At 47.6% G+C, this 13,407-nt stretch overlaps 1 protein-coding gene across 1 annotated transcript in view; it reads right to left on the bottom strand.

The window, feature by feature from the left end:
• LOC115074071 (autophagy-related protein 16-like) overlaps nt 1-210 on the bottom strand; it is an 83,042-nt gene extending 82,832 nt beyond the window's left edge. Inside the window, exon 1 of the mRNA XM_029573185.1 lies at nt 190-210. The gene's annotated coding sequence lies outside the window, so the exon portion shown is untranslated. The remainder of the gene's footprint in view (nt 1-189) is intronic.
• Between the last annotated feature and the right edge of the window lie 13,197 nt (nt 211-13,407).

Below are 13,407 nucleotides of genomic sequence, written 5' to 3' on the forward strand. Positions count from 1 at the left end.
TAACCAAGCTCTGAGTTTACCTGTTTTGAAGGACAATTCTTGTATTTTACCTCTCAGAGACCTCAGTCTGATTCCTGCCAGGTTAACACCCCCCACCTAAGCTATCTGCTTTTCATCTCCAGTCAAGGTTAACTTACCTTTAAAACCAGTGTCTAAACAAGGGGATTTTGACGATCCAGCTCAACTTACCTGTGGGTTTTCCAATCTCCAATAAATAATGAAAGCTTTGTGCCGAGACCTGAAACTCCAGCTGTAGCTAATTAGAGGTTAATTGGAGCTCAAACCTCAGGAAAGCAGCCTCGATGTTTCCCACAATTACGTTAGGTCACCTTGCTCAGTCTAAATAAATCTAGCGATGTGCATGATGCCTTGAAAAGCACCACTGCCTCGGCCAGCCAGGATAGTTACCTGCCCAGAGCCTAGGTTTTAAAAGAGACTTCATCCTTTCCCAGCATCCAGTGACACACTCTACCCCAGATCTTCCTCCTCACTCACCTGCTATGAGAAAGCCTTTACCTGGGAGGGATCTGGAATGCAGGCCTCAGGTTGCCTTCATGACCTGAAGAGAAATCTAATGACGTGCCAGATCCTCCTCTGAACAATCCGCTCCAGGATGTGAGTGCTACCATGTTCCAGATCCTCCTCTGAATAATCCGCTCCAGGATGTGAGTGCTACCATGTTCCAGATCCTCCTCTGAACAATCCGCTCCAGGATGTGAGTGCTACCATGTTCCAGATCCTCCTCTGAACAATCCGCTCCAGGATGTGAGTGCTACCATGTTCCAGATCCTCCTCTGAACAATCCGCTCCAGGATGTGAGTGCTACCATGTTCCAGATCCTCCTCTGAACAATCCGCTCCAGGATGTGAGTGCTACCATGTTCCAGATCCTCCTCTGAACAATCCGCTCCAGGATGTGAGTGCTACCATGTTCCAGATCCTCCTCTGAACAATCCGCTCCAGGATGTGAGTGCTACCATGTTCCAGATCCTCCTCTGAACAATCCGCTCCAGGATGTGAGTGCTACCATGTTCCAGATCCTCCTCTGAACAATCCGCTCCAGGATGTGAGTGCTACCATGTTCCAGATCCTCCTCTGAACAATCCGCTCCAGGATGTGAGTGCTACCATGTTCCAGATCCTCCTCTGAACAATCCGCTCCAGGATGTGAGTGCTACCATGTTCCAGATCCTCCTCTGAACAATCCGCTCCAGGATGTGAGTGCTACCATGTTCCAGATCCTCCTCTGAGCAATCCGTTCCAGGATGTGAGTGCTACCATGTTCCAGATCCTCCTCTGAACAATCCGCTCCAGGATGTGAGTGCTACCATGTTCCAGATCCTCCTCTGAACAATCCGCTCCAGGATGTGAGTGCTACCATGTTCCAGATCCTCCTCTGAACAATCCGCTCCAGGATGTGAGTGCTACCATGTTCCAGATCCTCCTCTGAGCAATCCGTTCCAGGATGTGAGTGCTACCATGTTCCAGATCCTCCTCTGAGCAATCCGCTCCAGGATGTGAGTGCTACCATGTTCCAGATCCTCCTCTGAACAATCCGCTCCAGGATGTGAGTGCTACCATGTTCCAGATCCTCCTCTGAACAATCCGCTCCAGGATGTGAGTGCTACCATGTTCCAGATCCTCCTCTGAACAATCCGCTCCAGGATGTGAGTGCTACCATGTTCCAGATCCTCCTCTGAACAATCCGCTCCAGGATGTGAGTGCTACCATGTTCCAGATCCTCCTCTGAACAATCCGCTCCAGGATGTGAGTGCTACCATGTTCCAGATCCTCCTCTGAACAATCCGCTCCAGGATGTGAGTGCTACCATGTTCCAGATCCTCCTCTGAACAATCCCCTCCAGGATTTGAGTGGCTCCAGCCATGCGGCTCTGGGAGGAGGCTGTCAGTCAGCCCTGCAGCCTTGCCTCTGAGAGACTCTAGTCCAACAGTCCCAGCTGTTCTCAGTGGATCTTCAAAGACTTTCATCCAGACACTGTCTCCTAGTGTCCGGCTCCACCCTGGCCATACTCTTGATGCCCAAGATTCTCCGGCCTGGTGGGACCCAGATGGAGGAGGGCCTGAGGGTGGGGGACTGTTAGGATCCAGCCTGCTGTGCAGCCTCCCTGCTATTAGAGGGCCCCATGGAGCTATCCCTGCCCTCACTCCAGTCAAAGTTTCCATGGGCTCATGACTCAGCAGGGCTTGACCTATTTAGCTCTGCCTCTTGCAATCCCTGATGTTTTCTTATTGAGTCTACTCAGCTCTCTCCCTGGTCCTACTCTGCCTTGCTTTCCCTGTGGCCTCTGGGCCTTCCAGCTCAGTTTTGTCTAGCCCTGTGACTTCTTCAGGCCTTCTGCCTAGCCTGTGTCCTTTGGGTCTTCTGTCTAGTCCTTGTCCTGTCCCTGGTGTGTGGTGCCTTGCCTTGTCCCAGTCTGCCCACCCTGCTCAGTCTCTAGTCCTGCCTTGCCTCCATATCCAGTGTCTCCAAGTTCCAGCCACAGCCCAAGTCCTGATGGCCACCAGAACCCAAGGACCCAACTTGCAGGGGAGGTGGCTGATCCAGGCAGACTTGCTCGCTTGCCTTGAAGTCCTGAGCTGCCCCTGTGGGGGTTCCCTAGCTGGACTCTCATTTGTATTTGTAATGCCTCTCTTCCCTGCCCCACCATTGTGTTCTCACTCTCTCCTGTTCTTTCTCCAACTGCCCTCTCCTTTATTCTCTCTCCCCAACCACCCTATCCTTCCTCTTTCCTTTTCTCTCCCCATCAGCATCCTTCTCTTCTCTTCTCTTCCCTCTCCCAACTTCTATCACTTTCCCTCCCTCACCTCCTTCCCTCCCCTCACTATTGCCTGTCTCTCTTCCATTCCCTCCACAGTTCTAGCTTCCCTCTCTTTACAACCCACCCCCCCCCCCCAAGTTCATCTTTCTGTCTCTTCCTTTTTCACCCCCACTATCCTAGCTTCTCTGTTTCTTACCCTTCCTTTCCTCACCATCCTCCCTTATGTCTCATATTCACCCCCCCCCCTCCCATCCGGCCTCCCCCCCACCTTGCTTGCCTCTCACCTGTTCCCTCCTATGCTGCTCTTGGCTCTCTCTCTCTCCCCCTTCCTTCCCTTACTATCTTTGCCTATCTCTATCTTACTTTTTCTTCACTCTCTTCCCAATATCCTTGGTCCCTCCTTTTCTACTCTTCCCACCCTAACCATCGTTATCTCTCTCTATCCCCTTCCCTCCCCAAACATCTGCACTCCTACCTCCCTTTCCCTCCCTGCCAACCTAATCTCTCACTCTGTCTCCTTCCCAACTATCCCCTCCTGTCTCTCCCTCCCCCTTCCTTTCTCCTCCCCTTCCCACTGTCCTCAATTCCTTATCCTTCCTCTTCTTTCCCCATCGGACTCACCTCCCCTCTCTTCCCAACATCATTCTCTCCTCTTTCAACTCCTGCCATCCTCGCCTAGTCCTCTCACTTTGCTCCCCATCTGAATCCCTCACATGTTATTTCACCCACCACCCTCCCCGCTCTCCTGCTTCCCTCCTCTGCCATTCCTTGCCTCTCTCCACTTCCACTCTTTTTCTCCCCACTCTGTGCGTCTCTCCTCTTCCTCCTCCAACTTGCTCATCTCTCTCCTCTAGCTCACCCCCACACCATGCTTCCCCCTTTCCCCTTCCATTTTCCACTGTAATCAGATCTTTCCCCTTCCTTACCATCCTCACTTTTCTCCCCAACATCCACGCTGCCTCCCTCCCATGGCCTGCCCTTCAGTCCTATCCTCTCTCCACCTTTCCTTTCCCTGTGATTGCCTCTCCTGCCCCTTTCTTCCCTTTCCCACTTTCCACTCCTCCCTCTCTATTTATCCCTTACTCTCATTCCTTCCCCCACCAGTTTTGCCTCCCTCTCCTCTCCCCACTTCCATGTTTTCCCCTTCCCTCCACTGCTGTACTTGCCTCTCTTCCTCCCTCTCCATCCTCCCCTTTCTTCCCTTACTGTCTGTACCTTCCCTCCCTTTCCTTCCCCTGACATCCTCATTTTTCTCTCTCTCCCCTCCCAACACCATACACATCTCTTCCCTTTCCTCCACTACTGGACTCGCCTCTTACCTCTTTTTTTCACTTCCCTCTCCCCACCATCCACATCTCTCCCCTTCCCTCCTCCACCATTCTTGCCTCTCATATACACTTTCCTTTACCCACCATTCTCCCCCTTTCTTTCCCTTCCCCCTCCTCCATGTCCTCCCCTTTCATACAGACTTTCCTTCACCCGCCATCCTTACCTCTCTAGTCCCCTTTCCCTCTGCACACTGTCCTTCTTTCTCTTTCCTTCCTCACCTCTTTGCCCCTCTCGCTTTGTGCTTCTTTCCTCATCTCAACACCACTGTGCTCGCCTTCCTCTCTCCCCATCTCACCCCACTCTCTTCCACTTCTACTTTTCCTTCTCTTCCCCACTGTCCTCGCCCATCTTACATTCCTTTCCCCACATCCTCTCCTCCCTCTCTTCCCTTCCCTATTCTCTCATTTTTTAAACTTTATTTTAACCACAATTAATAGTAGAATCATTGAGAGAGAAAATTTATCAAGCAAATGCCCACGTCAGTCGCCACAGCTGCTCTTGTACAAGCCATGGAACTAGAACTGATCACCTCTGTTTAGTCTGAGGTTTCCCCCAAACATTTCAGACGCTCCTAGATTCCAGAGAGCAGGCGCACCTAACCCATAGGTAAAATTATACATCAAATGCTCTATAGAGCTATGACCTTACGCCGCCGCCATGAGACAAGCAAATTGGGCATATTTAATCCTCCCACTGAGACCAGATTTTCTTGTAAAGAAGTTTGTCTATGAAGCATGTATGAGTTTTTCTATGAGGGCCATTTCATGCACCTGTCAACACCAGAAGGCTTTTGTAGGAGTGGTTACAGCAGAGAGTGTAACTGGGTTTAAAAAAGGTTTGGTATTATCCTAGAGGGAAAATCCATAAACTGCTATTAATTAATAAGCAATAGTAGCCTGAGATCTGTTTAATGTTTGGGTACTTGCCAGGTTCTTATGGCCTGGATTGGCCACTGTTGGAAACAGGATGCTGGGCTTGATGGACCCTTGTCCTGACCCAGTATGGCATTTTCTTATGTTCTTTCACTCCCTATTCTCTCCCTCATGGTCTTCTCCTCTTTCTTTCTGCCTTCCTTCCCCCAAGATCCTAACCTCTCTCTCATTCTCTTCTCCACCGCCCTTGCCTTTCCTCACTCTCTGCCCTTCCCTCCTGCTCTGTCCTCACCCCTCTCCCTCCCATCCTCATCCCCTCTCTCCCCACCCCACCCTCTCATGCTGTTTTCTCTCCTTTTCCCTCCCACATAGTCCTCACCTCTTTCCACCTTCCCTCCTCCAGTCTTCACCTTACCCTCCAACCCTCATCATTCTAACCTCTCCCTCCCCTTTCCCCCCCCCTGAGCCCCCCAGCTTTCTCTCCCCCCCCCCCCCCCCCACCATCCTCATTTCCCTTCCTGTCCCTTTCCCTTTCCGCCCTCACTCTTTCCCCTTTCCTACCCGTTCCTCCCCCAGAGTTCACCTCTCTCTCTGTTCTCAGTCTTCAACTCTCTCACCTCCTCTTTCTCTTCCCTTTCTTTCCCACATCATCCACGCCTTACTCTCCTCTTTCAATCCCCCATCATCAATGCCTTTCTCTAACACCCCCCACTGTCCAAGCCTCTCCCTTTCCAAAATCCCATTGTGCTCCCTCACATGTTATCACCACTTCGGTCTCTCCTTCCCTCCCACACCATGCTCATCTCTTCTATAACCCTCCAGCCTTCCCTCCACCACCATTCTAAAGCCCCTCTCTCCCTAATTATTTGCACCATTCTATCATCTTCCCTCTCCTGTCCTCTCTATCTCCTTCCAAACCCCAATGTCTTTGCCTCCTCTTTCCCCTCCCCACCTTTTCCTCCTTTCTTACCATCCCTCCCCACAGTCCTTGCCTCTCTCTTCCTATTCCTCCCCACATCCTCATTCCTCTCACTTTCCTCAATGTCCTTGCCTCTGTCTTCCTATTCTCCCACAATGACCTCACCTCCCCCTTCCCCCTCCAGTTGTTAACTGTCCCTCCCTGCCATCCCCCAAGGTCAATGCCCCACCATTTCCTTTCCTAACCAGTCAGTCATGTCTCACTCTGCCCCCTTCCCCTTCCTCACAGTTCACACATCTCTCTCCACTTTCCTTCCCCAATGTACTTGCCTCTCTCCTTTTGCCTCCACCACTCTTTTTTTTGCCCCTTCCCTCCACCACCAACTTCACCTCTCTAAAACCCCCTTCCCTCCCCCATTTTCCTCTCCATTCCCCCACTATTCATACCTCTTCCCCCTTCCATCCTCCACCATCTTGCCCCCACTATTTCACTTCTCTTCCCTCCACCACCATGCTTGCCTCTCCTGCCCTCCCACCCCTTCTCCACTGGCTACGCCTCTCTATCCCTTTCCACATGCTCTTTGCCTCTCTCTCACACACGCTTCATTCACCCATCATCCTGCCTCTCTCACTTTCTCTCCTCTAACCATCATCACCTCCCTAATTCCTCCCTTCATTCTCCTGCTGCAGGTTTCTTCCTCTATCTATTCCCCCAGTATCCTCATCTCCTTCCTTCCCTATATCACCACCACACGCTTTGTTTTCCCCATTTTTTCCCCTTTCCCTTCACTCTCGCCTCTTTCCTCTCCCTTCCTTCCCTCACTGTTCTTCTCTATCCCTCTTTCCCTCCCATCTCATCTTCTCTCTCCTTCCCTCCCCCTCTGTCATCACATCTCTCTCTCCTCATCTCCACCGTCCTATCCTCTTTCTTCTCTGCCCTCCTTAACTATCCTCATATCTATCTCCCCTTCTCCCCCACCGTCCTCACCTCTCTCTCTCGCTTTCCTTCCCCAGCCTAGCCTCTCTCGCTCTTTCCCCCACCATATTAGCCTCTTTCCCTTTCTGCCCCTACTGTTCTCATTTCTACCTCTTCACCCTTTCTTCCCCTACCATCCTTTCCTATCTCTCACTTTTCCTCCCCTTCCATCCTGGCCTCTTCCTTTCCTACCCCTTCCCCCACCTTGTTTGCTTCTCACCAGTTCCCTTCTCCATTGTCTTTTTCTCACCTTCCTACTTTCCTTTCCTCACTATCCTCAGCTCTCTCCCCCCCCCCCTCCCCCAGCTCTCTCTATTTCCTTGCCTCCCCCCACCATCCTCGGCTCTCTGTCCCCTTTCCTTCACCACCATCCTCTGCTCTCTCCCTCCCCCCACCTCTCCTTCCCTCCCCAAATGGGCACACCTTTCTTTTTCTCCCCTTCTCTACACTACAGTCCTATCCTTTCCCTTCCCCTCTGTCCTTACCTCTCCCTTATTTTCACTTTTATTCACCCCTACCCCACCATCCTTACCGCCAACTCTCTCTCTCTCCATCCTTCCCTCGAGACCACTCTCCCCTCCCTTATGTGTCCACTTACCTCTCTACCTCTCTCTTCAGCCATCTGTGCTTATTTCCCTTCCATACCCCACACTTCTCTCCCCTTTCCTCCATCTCCTTCCTTGCATCTCTCTTGCACCCCTTCCCCACCATAAGCATCTATCTCCACTCCCCCATCATCCTCACCTTTCCCTCTCCTACCCTACCCTCTCTCTGTCCTCCCCTACCATCCTTCTCTCTCTTGATTTCCACTTTTCCTCCTCCACCGTCCTCACCTTAATCCCCTTCCCTCCCCCACCACCTTGGTGCAAAGTCCCACAGAGAGAAATGTCCACGGACTGTGCTGCAATGTTTTTTATCCTGCAATAATGCATTCTAGAAATAGACAAAAAAATCAGTTCAAGAAAAACAAAAATAAATATATTTTTAGAGAACCATTTAAGGTGAGTACACAACTTCTAACATGCAACAACAGTTTTATTTTCTTTATTTCCTTCCCAAGCTTACAATTTGGATTATCTCTATTTACTTGCATAAATGGCTTTGAAAATTGCCCATTTTGTTAGAAAAATGTTTAAATACAAACAAACAAAACCCCTCCCAACTGCAAACCAACACTGGCCACTATTTCAGAGTCACCACTGACCTGCATCAGAGACAACTTTGTATATTTACACGCTGAACAAAGTCCAAAAACCTACCTTAGTTCACTATAACAGCTGGCCGCGTGCTTCTCCAGGACAAATTGCTTCCATTATATTGCAAACTAGAAGAATGCCAAGCTGTATTTAGAAAAACAAAAGTTGAAAACTGATGTCACTTTCTACTCCTTCTCACTATTGGCAGAATGAGATAAGCATAAACCAATCAACATTATTTGCATAACTTGCCCACCCCTAGCACTTCCAAGCATGGGAGGAAAAAGAGAAACATGGAGGTTGGAGCGACACTAAGACTCCAAATCAAATATATCTCCCAGCAACTTTATTTAGAGAAGATAAATTTCAAAGCTATATTCAAAAATTGCCTGCTAATGTGTGATTTAAAGTATGCAGATTGGGCCATTCCAGTCCTTGAGAGCCAAAAACCAGTCTGGTTTTAGGATAAACTAATGAATGTGCATGAAATAGCTTTACAAACAACTGAGGCAGTGTACATGCAAATCTCTCTCATGCATATGCATGAGAGAGATTCTGAAAATCTGACCAGTTTGCAGGCCTTGAGGAGCAGAATCTTCTGACCCCTGGCATATAGGGCCTGTATGCAGGCACTTTTACCTGCAGTCTTGTAGGGCCATTCTTGTGGGTGGGATTTGGAATTATGTGCAAACATTTGCATTTTTCAAACGTATGTGTATAACTTTTTCAGCAAAAATTATGTACCCACATTAGCAGGTGTAATTGTGTGCAGGTCGTTTTCTGTGGGATAATTTTCAAAGAGCTTTCCCTTTGGAAACTGGTGTAAAAGGTCCAGTCACTAAATTACCCCATACCATGTACCCTGCGTGATGCAGTACATGCTCACATCCAACCAAGCAGGGGAAAAAAGGTGGTCAAAAAATATAACCAGAATCCTTCTTATTGGACCAACTAAATACATTTCTATACTAACTTAGTACCATAGTAAATGGCAGATAAAGACCAAAATGCACCTCCAGTATGTCCAGTTGAGATTCATTCAGTTAGGGTAGATTAACATAGAAAAACCCATTATGCAGCCCAGAGAATTTAGCTTTCAAATGTTATATTCCGTTCTTCAAATCAAACAAAATGAACCATTTAAATGGAATAGCATGGCAATCACACAACTACTCTATCCAAAAACACAGAATAATGTTCCCATGTTTCTTGATTCTCTGTGGGTAGCAGGGCCGCTCCATGTTTTGGATTATTTATTTCATTTATTTCATTATTTTTTTATACCAACTTTTCATGCGAGCATATCAAATCGGTTTACAATAGTTAGCAAATATTCATTTAGAAATATTTGCATTTCCAAATAATAGTAAACCAAAATAGTAGGCTAAATAATCTTAAAATTAAAACAATTAGAGAGGCAGTATAGAAAGAGTAGAGATAATAAAATAAAAAAATATATACATTACCTTAGTATAAAATCAGTATTTATTTTATTTATTTAAAACCTTTTCTATACCGTCATTCAGTATATTACTGTCACAACGGTTTACATAGAGGCACATATAGTAAATTGTACATGCATCTGTTCCTATTATTAGTAATGGAGGTGCCTGATACGCTCGGTAACATAGTTTCACAATAATGGCTATTTGTTCAGTGTTGTCTAATCTGACCTGTGACTACAATAAAGACGGTTAGATTATACATTCAATTAAGAGGTGTAGTAAACAAACCATGACGCACATACATAAAATGTGCTAGTGCTGTATAAAGATTTTGTAGTTTGAAATCATTATGTTAACAGCTCTTGGAAGGTTTGTTTAAAAAGCCAAGTTTTAATCCCCTTTTTAAATAATTTGATGTCAGCTTCTAGTCGTAATTCCTGCGGAATAGTGTTCCATAGTTGGGGTCCAGCAATAGAGAGAGTTCTTTCTCTTATATTATTTAGATGCGCAATTTTAGGGGAAGGAATTGGCAACATCCCTGTTCCGGTTGATCTAGTAATTCTTGAAGGGATGTGGAAATGGAAGTGAAGAGGTTAGCCATTCAATTTTTCATTGTAGAGGGTTTTATGAATTAGGGACAAGATTTTATGTTGGGCCCTGTATTTGACCGGTATCCAGTGAAGTTCTTTCAATATTGGGGTGATATGTTTGGATCTTCTAGTACCTGTCAAGAGTCTAGCTGCTGAGTTCTGCAGAAGTTGCAATGGTCTTGTAATATTTGCAGGTAGGCCTAAAAAAAGTGAATTGCAGTAGTCTAATTTTGACAAGATAAGTGCCTGTAAGACAGTTCTGAAATCTTTTGGGAATAGTAAGGGTTTTAATCTTTTGAGGATATTTAATTTAAAATAACCATCGCTTATGATTTTTTTAACGCATGATTTCATTGAGAATTCGCAATCTATGAGGATGCCTAGATCTCATACTTCTAGGGAGATGGGGTAATTTTTAGCTGCTTCTTGAATTTCAAGCTCTTTTGTCTTGCTTATTTTCCTTCTGTTATTTTGCTCATTAGCAGGTATAAAGGTGTATATGAAGACTTATGCATGAGGTAAATGGTTTCCCCACCCTGTAATGCCTCTTACCAGTTCATGTAAAAGTATGCACTAAATCACTTTTACACACACCGCCTCCAGGCAATCTTCAAAACCCCATTTTATGTGCAGAAATCCTTTTGAAAATCAGGACCATAAACATCTTTAATATCCTCCAAGCTTAACGGCCCTACTTCACCCACAGTGCTAGGTAGTAAAGGGAGTTTGTGTCAATGTTACTGAGGTGAGAGGCTGGATGAGGGACATGAGCTGTGCAGAGAAGAGGAGAAGGGCTATGAGAGTCAGCAAGTAGCACATTTAAAACAAATCAGAGAAAATACTTTCACTCAACGCACAATTAAACTCTGGAATTTGTTGCCAGAGGATGTGGTTAGTGCAGTTAGTGTAGCTGGGTTCAAAAAAGGATTGGATAAGTTATTGGAGGAGAAGTCCATTAACTGCTATTAATCAAGTTGACTTAGGGAATTAGCCACTGCTATTAACTGCATCAGTAGCATGGGATCTTCTTAGTGTTTGGGTACTTGCCAGGTTCTTGTGGCCTGGATTGACCGCTGTTGGAAACGGGTTGCTGGGCTTGATGGTCCCTGGTCTTAAGGCTCAGGATCCTTAATTATTTCCAGTAAACTTTGCAGTCCATAGGATTGCTACATTTTCCACCTAAAAAGGTATTTCTCAAATGCCTCATGGACCTAAAACTGACAGCAACACAGCTTTGGGGGGGTTACAGCTACACCCCTTGCTATGTTGCTCTGCTCCTACCATTCCAATTTTGTAAAACTATTCACCATGTCCATTTCTGTTGCCGCTGCACCAAGCCATTCTTGCCACCTTACAGAGCTCACTTGCTCTGTGCATGTGTTTATTATAAAATCCGGGGTCGGCACGCACAAGCAGGTGCACACTTGTGCATCTTGCGTGCACCGAGCCCTAGGGAAGCTCCAATGGCTTTCTCTGTTCCCTCCGCCCCCCCCCCCCCCACCTTCCCTTACCTAATCCACCTCCCAGCCCTACCTAATTCCTTTCTTTTGATACTATTAATGTCTGTGATGAAAAAATCTTCCAAAAAAACCCACTTTATCCAGAACATTTAAAGTACCAAAAGGCATCTCTTTTGGATGCTCTGAAAACAGCTGAAGGTATTTAGTTAGATCAGGGGACAATAATTTTAAGAAAAAGTTTCTTATGCCATCTTTGACCACAATCTCCTGGTCTGGGCCAGTGTTCATCATGAAAAACTGCTTCCATAATCTAGGATCTATCAGAAAATTCTTCTACCAAATCATTTGGTAAAGGTTTCAGGCAAAAATAGCTGCTCTAGCCTCCTTTTTACCAGTTGGTCCCAGATCCCATAGGTGTAGCGTCCATAATGCACAGTGGTCCACAGGCACAAGCAACTTTAAAACAAGGTGTACCATTCACAACCAACTGTGTGCACGTCCAGGAGAACAGTGACAGAGGAGGAACAGGTCTGGGAGGCTGCTGGTGGACCCCATCTCACCGGCGGAGAAGAGGTAGCAGGACTGGGAAGCCGCCGGCAGACCCCCATCTCACCAGTGGCTGATAAGAGGAACAGGGCCGGGAGGCTACTGGTGGACCCCATCTCACCAGCGGAGAAGAGGTAGCAGGACTGAGAGGCTTCCGGTGGACCCCATCTCGCTGGCAGCCTAGAAGAGAAGCAGAACTCGGGAGGCCACTGGTGGCCAAGTAGAAGACCACTAGGCCACCAGTGACCAAGAAGAGGAACAGGCCTGGGAGGCTGCTGACAGACCCCCATCCCACCGGCAGCTGAAGGTCACCGGTAGCCAAGAAGAGGAAGAAGCCCCTGCTCCTGCTTCTTTAAGATACTGCCCTTCAAACCATGACCAGCCAGTATGTGTCTATGCTGATCTCATGCATCGTGAGATCAGCATGGAAGAAGTGCTAGCCCCATGAGTTTGGGAGAACAGGTTCCTTCCTTTTCTCAGCTGCCGGTGGCTTCCCAGGCCTGCTCCTCTTCTTGGCAGCTGGCAACCTCCTGGGCCTGTGCTTCTTCTTGGCCTCAGACAGGATCAGTTCTGCCTGCAGCCTTCTGGACCTGATGGGGAGCCTACCTGGGTGTGTGTGTGTGAGACAGAATGGTAACCTGTCTGGCTGTGGCAGTGGAGGTGTGTGTAGTGTGAAAGGTAACCTACCTGTGTTTGTGTGAATGCAGACCTGGTTTGGGGGGGGGGGGGGGAGGATATGAATGGGAGCCTGCCTGAGTGTGTGTGAGAGAGTGAGAGAGAACCTGTGGATGTGAGAGCCTGTATGTGAGAGAGAGAGAGAGCATTTGGGAGTGAAGGTAGCATGTAGCACATTTAAAACTAATCGGAGAAAGTTCTTTTTCACTCAACGCACAATTAAATTCTGGAATTTGTTGCCAGAGGATGTGGTTAGTGCAGTTAGTGTAGCTGGGTTTAAAAAAGGATTGGATAAGTTCTTGGAGGAGAAGTCCATTGCCTGCTATTAATTAAGTTGACTTAGAAAATAGCCACTGCTATTACTGGCATCAGTAGCATTGGATAGATTTAGGGCCAGATTTTAGTACCTACGCGCGGGCGTAGATTTGTGCGTGCAACCCGGCACGCACAAATCTGCATTCGATTTTATAACATGTGCGCGCAGCTGCGCACATATTATAAAATCCGGGGTCGGCACGCGCAAGCAGGTGCACACTTGTGCATCTTGCGCGCACCGAGCCCTAGGGAAGTTCCGATGGCTTTCTCTGTTCCCTCCGTGCCCCCCCCCCCCACCTTACCTTACC

This window comes from Rhinatrema bivittatum, chromosome 12 (genome assembly GCF_901001135.1).
Source record: "Rhinatrema bivittatum chromosome 12, aRhiBiv1.1, whole genome shotgun sequence".
NCBI lineage: Eukaryota > Metazoa > Chordata > Amphibia > Gymnophiona > Rhinatrematidae > Rhinatrema > Rhinatrema bivittatum.